Genomic DNA, 7,992 nt, shown 5'->3' on the forward strand with positions numbered 1-7,992 from the left:
GTACTAAAACTTTTAAATATCATCACTTACTATCTTTTAACAACCCCCAAACTGACATATACTCACTTCAAAAGGCTTTCAAATTAGGAGATGATAAAACAGGCCCCCATGAAGTAAATTTTCTTTTATTTTTTAAAATTGTTCTAAAAGCCTTGTGCTGGCTGGTCACACCTATAATCCTATCTACTCTGAATATTTGCTCTGGAGTCTGATTTCTGTGGATAACACTTGGGAGCCAATCAGGGCCAAAAAAAAAACTTCATGAAATTATTTTTCAAAATGTTTAATGAACTAGCAAAGAGCCAGGAATTGAGATGTAGCTTATATAGTAGCTCACCAATCTAGATAGGAAAGGCCTAGCAAGACCTTGAAGCCCTGATTTTAAACTCTGAGCACGCCAATATACATGCATGGCGTGTGTTCACATGCACGCACGTGTTTCCTTGAGCGCTGCCTTACTCACACACACACACATTTATTCAAATTACCGTCATATCAGTGTTCTGCATTAATTCCTTTGTTAACGATATTATATGGGTAAAATACAGGAAATAAACTCTTCCATCTAAGAACATTTTTATATGTTTTTTATTGTAATAATACTGTGCACAGGGGTCACATTTACAAGAACAAGGAAACTAGTACATTTCCTAACAAGCATTGTTATCTCCTCCTTTATATTTCCCATACCATCCCTTCCCTCCCACCTCCACAAGTACACTCCCCTTCCCCTTCCTTCCTCCGCCTAAATTGTAAAGTTCATTTTTCAACATAGTGTCTTGTGCATCTCATTGTTACAATGGGTCAACCTGTATCCCTATTTGAGCATTTTTTCCCTTCCCCTCCCCAAATTAGAGAAGCATACATACAAGATGTAAGTGCACCTACTTCAAATACAGAGAAAACAGGGGTTATATCGTGGGGAGAAACATACAAAAAAACAAAAAATTGACATCACACATTATAAGTACCTGAGAAACAATAGCAAGAAACAAAAAACCACTTGTGTCCCTATTTTGGGGTTCAATTTCTTTAACATCATTTTATCTGGTTATATGCACATATCTTTTGAACTTTTCTGCTTATCCCAGACATACATTTGTTATTGAAAATAAGGGAAATCATGGGACCTATGTTTCTTTGGACTTGGCATACATCAGTCAATAAATTTTTTTCCAAGTCTTTCCATTTCCTAACAAATTGGGAGATGTCATTCTTTCTGATGGAGGCATAGAATTCCATTGTGTAAATATACCGTATTTTCTTGATCCATTCATCTAATGGGGGCATTTGGTTTGGATTCATATCTTAGCTATCATAAATAATGTTGCAATCAACATAGTTGTGCTGGTAGTTTTAGTATGGTCTTGTTTATGATCATTTGGGTAAATCCCCAAAAGTGGGATTACTGTGTCATACGGAGTTTTATGTAGAGTCTTTTGAGGAACCTCCATACTGCTTTCCAAAGTATTTGAACAAGTTTACACTCCCACCAAGAATGCAGTACGATTCCCTTGTGACCACACACCTTTCAGCATCTGTTGTTGTAAAAATATGGAATGCTACACAAATTTTCATGACATACTTGCGCAGGGGGCATGCTAATCTTCTCTGTATTATTCCAATGTTAGTGTATGTGATACTAAATTGAGCACAGAACATTTTTTTTATATAAAGTATAATTTTTATTGATTTTATTAAACTAGACAATTCAACAAAATTAAGTTCAAAAGAATTGTTGTGAAATTTTAGAATCATATATTTCTTACATAAGCAAACATTTAGGAATAAAATCAAGATAGACATGCCAAAAACAAAATAATTCCAGATATTTGTAGTTCAAGAGATGTGTAGGAGGAGGAATTCAATTATTCTATGCAAGGCACCTGTCAAAATGAACATTGCAGCAAGTGTTTAGGTTTGTTAAAAGTTTTAAGGTTTTAAATATGCTTAATTTTGGGATTTTGCTTATATGTGCCCAAAATAGGACCGTTTGGCAGGTATAAAACTTTTCTATAAAGTATTTAAGATTTATGGTAACAGACATTAAGTACTAAGTATGTACATTTCAGAGTTTATGGAAACTTTATTAATGAGAAGTTGCAAAGTCTTTGTGTAAAGAAGCAGAATGAAGAGTTAAGACTTTAACTATACAGTTTCTGTTAAAACTTTAGGGATTCCTTACTTTATTTGATAGCAAGGAATAAATGATGATATAAGCCATAATGTACGCATGTATGTTACTATTCACACACATACATATACACACGTATACATGCACACATGGAGAAAGACACATAATTACAGCCAACACAAGTTTCACCAGTTGTTGAATATGCCTTAAACTGAATACTAGAAACAATATATGTTGAAGATGTATTTGTCTCTAAGAGTTCATTTACCACTCCTCTTATCTCTTAAAACTGCTAGTTTTAGAGAGATTTGACTTACAAAATGCAGTACAAATGATAGCAAGTCACTTGGAAACCTCAGTAAGTATGTCATATGGTGTCTCCCTGCTCCTCAAGGATTGCTTACTCTTGTAGACACTTTCAACCACCAATTTAGCAGGAGAATACCCTGGTAAAGAGTAAAGTTATAAGGTTTTAAATGGCATCCTTACTTGAGCTCTTTTTCCAACAACCAGCATGAATTTGTAGGCAGATGAGTGAGTCCTCAAAAAATTGGACTCTACATATATATTTAACTGACCCATGTGAAAATTCCTATGTGAGAAATGCTGACTGAGGTCTTGCTGATTTCCTGGCCAAGAAAATAAGAAAAAAAGAAAGTATTTTTAATGTTTTAAAGTTTGAGAATAATTTGTAACCTGTCAATAAATGTGTAGAACACAATTATACCAACTGACAAAAAAAAATGATGGCATTTCATTTATGTGCTCTTGGATTTGGCCAGTGATTTTAGAGGTGTCTACACAAGTAGAATCAGCATAAATCAAGGCAGCATTTCTTCATTTATGATATAAGGAAAGGTTACTGGTTGACCCATTGTAACAATGAAATATACAAGACACATTACCAGAGGATGGGTGAAATGGGGAGGTGGGGAGGTGTGAAGGGAAGGGATGGTAGGGGAAAAACAAAGGGGAGGGTAACAATGCTCAATAAGAAATGTACTCATTACCCTACTTATGTAACTGTAACCCCTCTGTACAGTATTTATAATAAAAATATATATTAAAACATACAAGGAAAACTTCTGTACTTATATGAAGTTGTATTTTTCACTCAATATAAGTAAGGTATTGGTTTTAGGACCACAGGCTTATTACTTTGGATACTCTAAATCTCTACATGAACACAGTATATTATTTACATTAGAATCTGCCCACCAGCTAGTGCAGTATAATTGCTGTGAGAATTTTTATTACATTCTATATTTGTAATGAAAACTAAAAGTATATGTATGTACAATCAACAGATACAAATTTTTTCAGATAAATTTTGTATGCAGTTTGAGGATGGAATTGGAGAGCAATTTCGAAAAGCACAAATTTCATCAAAAAGACCAGTTTGCAAATTGTAACAAGGAGCTAATCCAGCATCATTGAATAGTATGGAACTCCAAGGAGAAGTACTTGAATTGAGACAATATCAGAAAGTGTAACAACCCAAGGACGTTTGAAAATGCAGCTGCTAGAATTCTCATGTAGAGCTTTCATAACAGTTTGTGAAGCACAAATCAGAACCTCACTGAAGTGTAGATGGTTTTCTCTCAACTTTCTGTCATGATCAGTCATTATCAATCAACATATAGCTAATCTTGAATAATCCTCTAATAAAATGTTGATGGAGTGTTTATATGCAGAAAATCTCGGAAGGCTAACTTTTTCCAATTAGGACAGTCTGTATTTTATGATCCAACCTAGAGAAAACTAGGTAAGCATCCATTTACAACCTTCTGAATAATTCTGATTCTGCCCACATCACTTATCTATCCATACCTGTGCCCGAGTGAAACGATTTTAAAATAATTTATCATTTAAAATTTAAATTTATGCTTCAGGGAAGATATAGAAGGAGAAGCTGGAAGCTAAACAAGCTCTCACATAGAAAACAGCTTTAGTGCTCCAGTGAAAAGTCCTAAGCTGGAGAATCACACCAAGTGTGCCAGCACAGTACAGAGAGTTGGGCCAGAGAGGGAAAAACCGGGCAAGGAGACAAATCTGAGCACTTGCCAACAGCTGTGGTTGCAGCTGTGGCGGGGGCGATTGCGGCTGTAGGCGCCATACCTGCAACACAGAGAGTCTACGACAAAGGCGCCAGATGCAGCCGGTGAGAGGATTCTACTCAACACCAGCAAGAACTGACAAGGAGCAGACATCTTCATCCTTCAGATCGCAGATCAGAGATCACCCAGGAACCAGACTCCTGTGTGAGTAGAAGCATGATTTCCTCACTCCTTCTCAGGGAGCAGAGAAGGGAAGGCCACCCCTCCCTACCCACTACCGGAGATCTCCATCTATGATCCTGCAAAGGCCTCGCTGAGCAGCTAGCTCCAACTCAGTCTTTGGATGAAAACAAAAAGTAATTTAGCAGGTCACAGGAACCTAACCTGACCTGCCAGGCTCAGCTCTCTGCAGGGAAAATTCACCCAGCCCTTGCCTGCGCCAGCCCCAGGAGTGGCTTTCTTCACTGGGTAAACAGAGCAAGGGGCTGCCTCTCCCTACAGCAGCCTAGACAATCAATTGAAATTCAGTGACAATAAACCCTGAGAATGGCTCCTGGCTGGGCTCTGTGACTGCTTCAGAAGCTAGCCCCTCAGGGAAAAGCTACTGTTTGCTGAAAGGCCTCAACTCTACCAAGAACCTAGCCCCATTACAGCATCTCTAAACTAGAAGAAACAGCCATCACCCTGTTTTGTGATACTCAAAGCAGATCTCCCTCCCATTGAACTAACCTGGGAAGAGGATGACAAAATCCTGGGTAAATCAAAGCATTTTTCTGCCTCCTCAAACAAACTGACTTAAAAAAACAACCAAGCTACAGGAAAATCAAACACCACAAGCAGACCAGAGACTCCAACAAGAGACTGGTTATGGACACAAGGGAGATGCAGGACCTTCCCATCTCACCCCCAAAAAGCAAATAACTCTTTTTTGTTACCTTTTATTAAAATTTTTTTTAACATTTTTAATTTTTAACTTTAAAAAATTGTTTTCTATTAACTTTTTTTTCTTCCTCTTGTAATTTTTATTTTAGGGGTATATGTTTGTGTGTGTGCTTTTTTTCCATTTTTGTTTAGCTCTACTGATTTTTTAATCCTTTTTTCTTTTCTGTCTCATTCTTTTCACTTTTTCTTCTCTTTCCTTCTTCTTTGCATGATTTAATCGCTTTTCTGCTCATTATCAGATATACCTGTAGATTATTAGACCTTATCCCCCATTGTATACACATTTAATCCAGAAATTTATTACTGAATTCAAAACCTCTTAGACTTAAATTCCTTAATAGCCGTACTACCTCTATATACCTATATAAAATTTTAAGCATTTAATTTTTTTTAATTTTTCACGTCTCCTTTCTATCCCTTCCGTTCTCTTATCCTATTCCAGTCCTTCTCTGAATATTACGTTTTTAATTTGCATAATTTAAGTGTTTCATTTTTTAATTTTTAATTTTTGTTTTACAATTTTTTCTTGTCTTTTTTTCTCTTTCTTTTTTCCCCAGTCTCTACTATCATTCTATCCAACCTATTTCCTGCTTTGACATTAGGAGTAAGTTAGCTCTCCCTCTACCTTTCCACATCCTTCTATTCTTATTTATACCCACATCTCTCGCTAAAACTAATAACTTCTGGTTTGCCAAATTCTTCTTTGTGGTTCATAGACTATTAATACATAGTTGTTTGATGTTGAAAAATATATCTGTTGAACTAGATTTTATCTCAGGCTTTTGACTATGCAAATATAGACTGTGTTGATGCTTGCCTTAAGGTAGTTTTCTAGCACAAACTGGTGTTACTTTCATCCCAAATGGGCAGAATAAGCTGGAAAAAAACACGAGAAAAATGGCACGTCCGGGTATCTCAACTCCAACTCATGATAATCAGTGGAGAGAACAGATAATGAATAATACAGAGGAGAGCTCCCCCAAAGCTCTATAAACACTAATGGTAAACATGGTAAAAAGATTGAAAACCTGCAAAGGACTCTGGGTGAGCATGAGAGGGAGAGAGATGAGGCAAACGAAAGATCAAAACAGGAAGCTCAAGGCGTGAGGAAGCTACTCAAAGATAGATAAAGGAATTGCATGTGCAACTTGAGAACACTCAAAGAGAAATAAAGGAATTGTGTGAGCAAGCTGTGATCAGTCAAAGAGAACTACAGGAATTGCATGAACGTGAGGAAGCTAATCAAAGAGTAATACAAGAATTGAGAGAGTGGGATGAAAATACACAAAGATCACTAGAGGCATTCATGGAATCCGTAAACAGAGAGCTGAAAGAAGTCAGGGAGTCCACAAAGGGAATGCTGAATGGATCCCAACAGAAGGAATGGAAGTCCAAGGAAACCAAACCAATCAACTAAGTGATTTGAGAATAAACACTGAACATCAAATTAAGGAAGTAAAGAATTTCATACAAGATCTAAAACAAAGATCCAACAAAGAATTTGAAGCCATAAAAGTCGACCAACTACAAGTAAAAGAAAAAAAAAGTAGAAAATCTGGATAGTAGAATAGACCACGCAGAATATTGAATCCTGAGGATAGAAGACAGCGTAGATTTTATAGAAAAAGAACATACAACCATCCAAGACAAATCTAAGAAATATGATAGATCTATTCAGCATTCAACCTTTGAGCCACCAGTGCCTACCCATGTTGCATATTTTGTGTAATTCAAATTTTCAGCATTGTATAGATGCTCCTACTACAATATAAAAACAAAAAAAACTTAACCTACTTTTCACTGTATTTGATGTTGTTATAATTTGTGGAGGGGAAGGAAAAAACTAAGTTGTTTAAATAGGGATACAGGTGGACCCAGCACAACAATGAGATGTAAAAAATGTTATGTAGAAAAATGAAATTTACAACTTTGGCTCAAGATGGGAGAGAGGGTCGGGAAGGGGAGATGGAAAGGGATGATAAAGGGTTAGAAAGGAGGAGGTAACAATGCTTTATAAGAAATGTACTCATTACATTGTCCCTGTAATTGTAACGCCTCTGTATGGTATTTTCACAAAAAAAACTTAAAACATAATAAGGATATTTGTAAAGTATATAATGAAGGAAGAATTTTCATCCTTTACAAAATATATGCAAAATCTATGCTAAACTATCTATATTTTACTCTACCTTTCCTGCAACCAGTTTGATATAGTTTAATACCTGTCACACCAACTCTAATCTTGGTGTTCTAATTCCACCAACTCTGAGACAATGTATTTACAATGTTAATGCTACCCAATCTGTGGTAGTTTATTATTGCAATTACTAGCAAACATGTGGAAGCTATAAGACACGAAAAGTCTTTGACTCTTCAGATCCAAGACTCATCTCTATAATCCTAGTGATTAAGAAGTACAAGACTTGGGGAATAATGGCTTTCAGGCTGGTAGAAAAGTTCATGAGGTTCTATCTCCAATTAACTACAAAAATTTCTGGGCTGGGCCATGGTTCAAATAGTAGACTGACTACTGTTAGCAAAACAAAAAACAAAAAACAAAAAACTGAGAGCCTGATGTATGTTCAAACCCCAAACTGGCAGAAAGAAAAAGTCCTTCGAATAATACTATGAGAAGCAGAATTATGAATAGGAAAGCAGAAACAAAAGAAATAAACTTATTGATATAGACAAAGCTCCTCAATGTGAAATATGGCACAAACTGTAATATTTAGTGTTTTCCTTCCTATACAGTAGAAATAAATGGCATTTTTACTTGACGAAACTAAAATATAAAACTGTATGCAATAAATAATCACATTACTTTTATGTTTCCATAAGTTAACTTGTTTTCCTAAATAT

General features: G+C 35.9%; 1 non-coding gene across 1 annotated transcript; it reads right to left on the bottom strand.

Annotated features, from left to right (window-relative positions):
• Positions 1-1,548: 1,548 nt before the first annotated feature.
• On the bottom strand, positions 1,549-1,655 carry LOC122095340. Its single transcript, XR_006145102.1, has one exon. It is a non-coding gene; the product is annotated as a U6 spliceosomal RNA (small nuclear RNA).
• Between the last annotated feature and the right edge of the window lie 6,337 nt (positions 1,656-7,992).

The sequence above is a fragment of the Dipodomys spectabilis genome, unplaced genomic scaffold (assembly GCF_019054845.1).
Source record: "Dipodomys spectabilis isolate Male_0828 unplaced genomic scaffold, ASM1905484v1 ptg000344l, whole genome shotgun sequence".
Classification (NCBI taxonomy): domain Eukaryota; kingdom Metazoa; phylum Chordata; class Mammalia; order Rodentia; family Heteromyidae; genus Dipodomys; species Dipodomys spectabilis.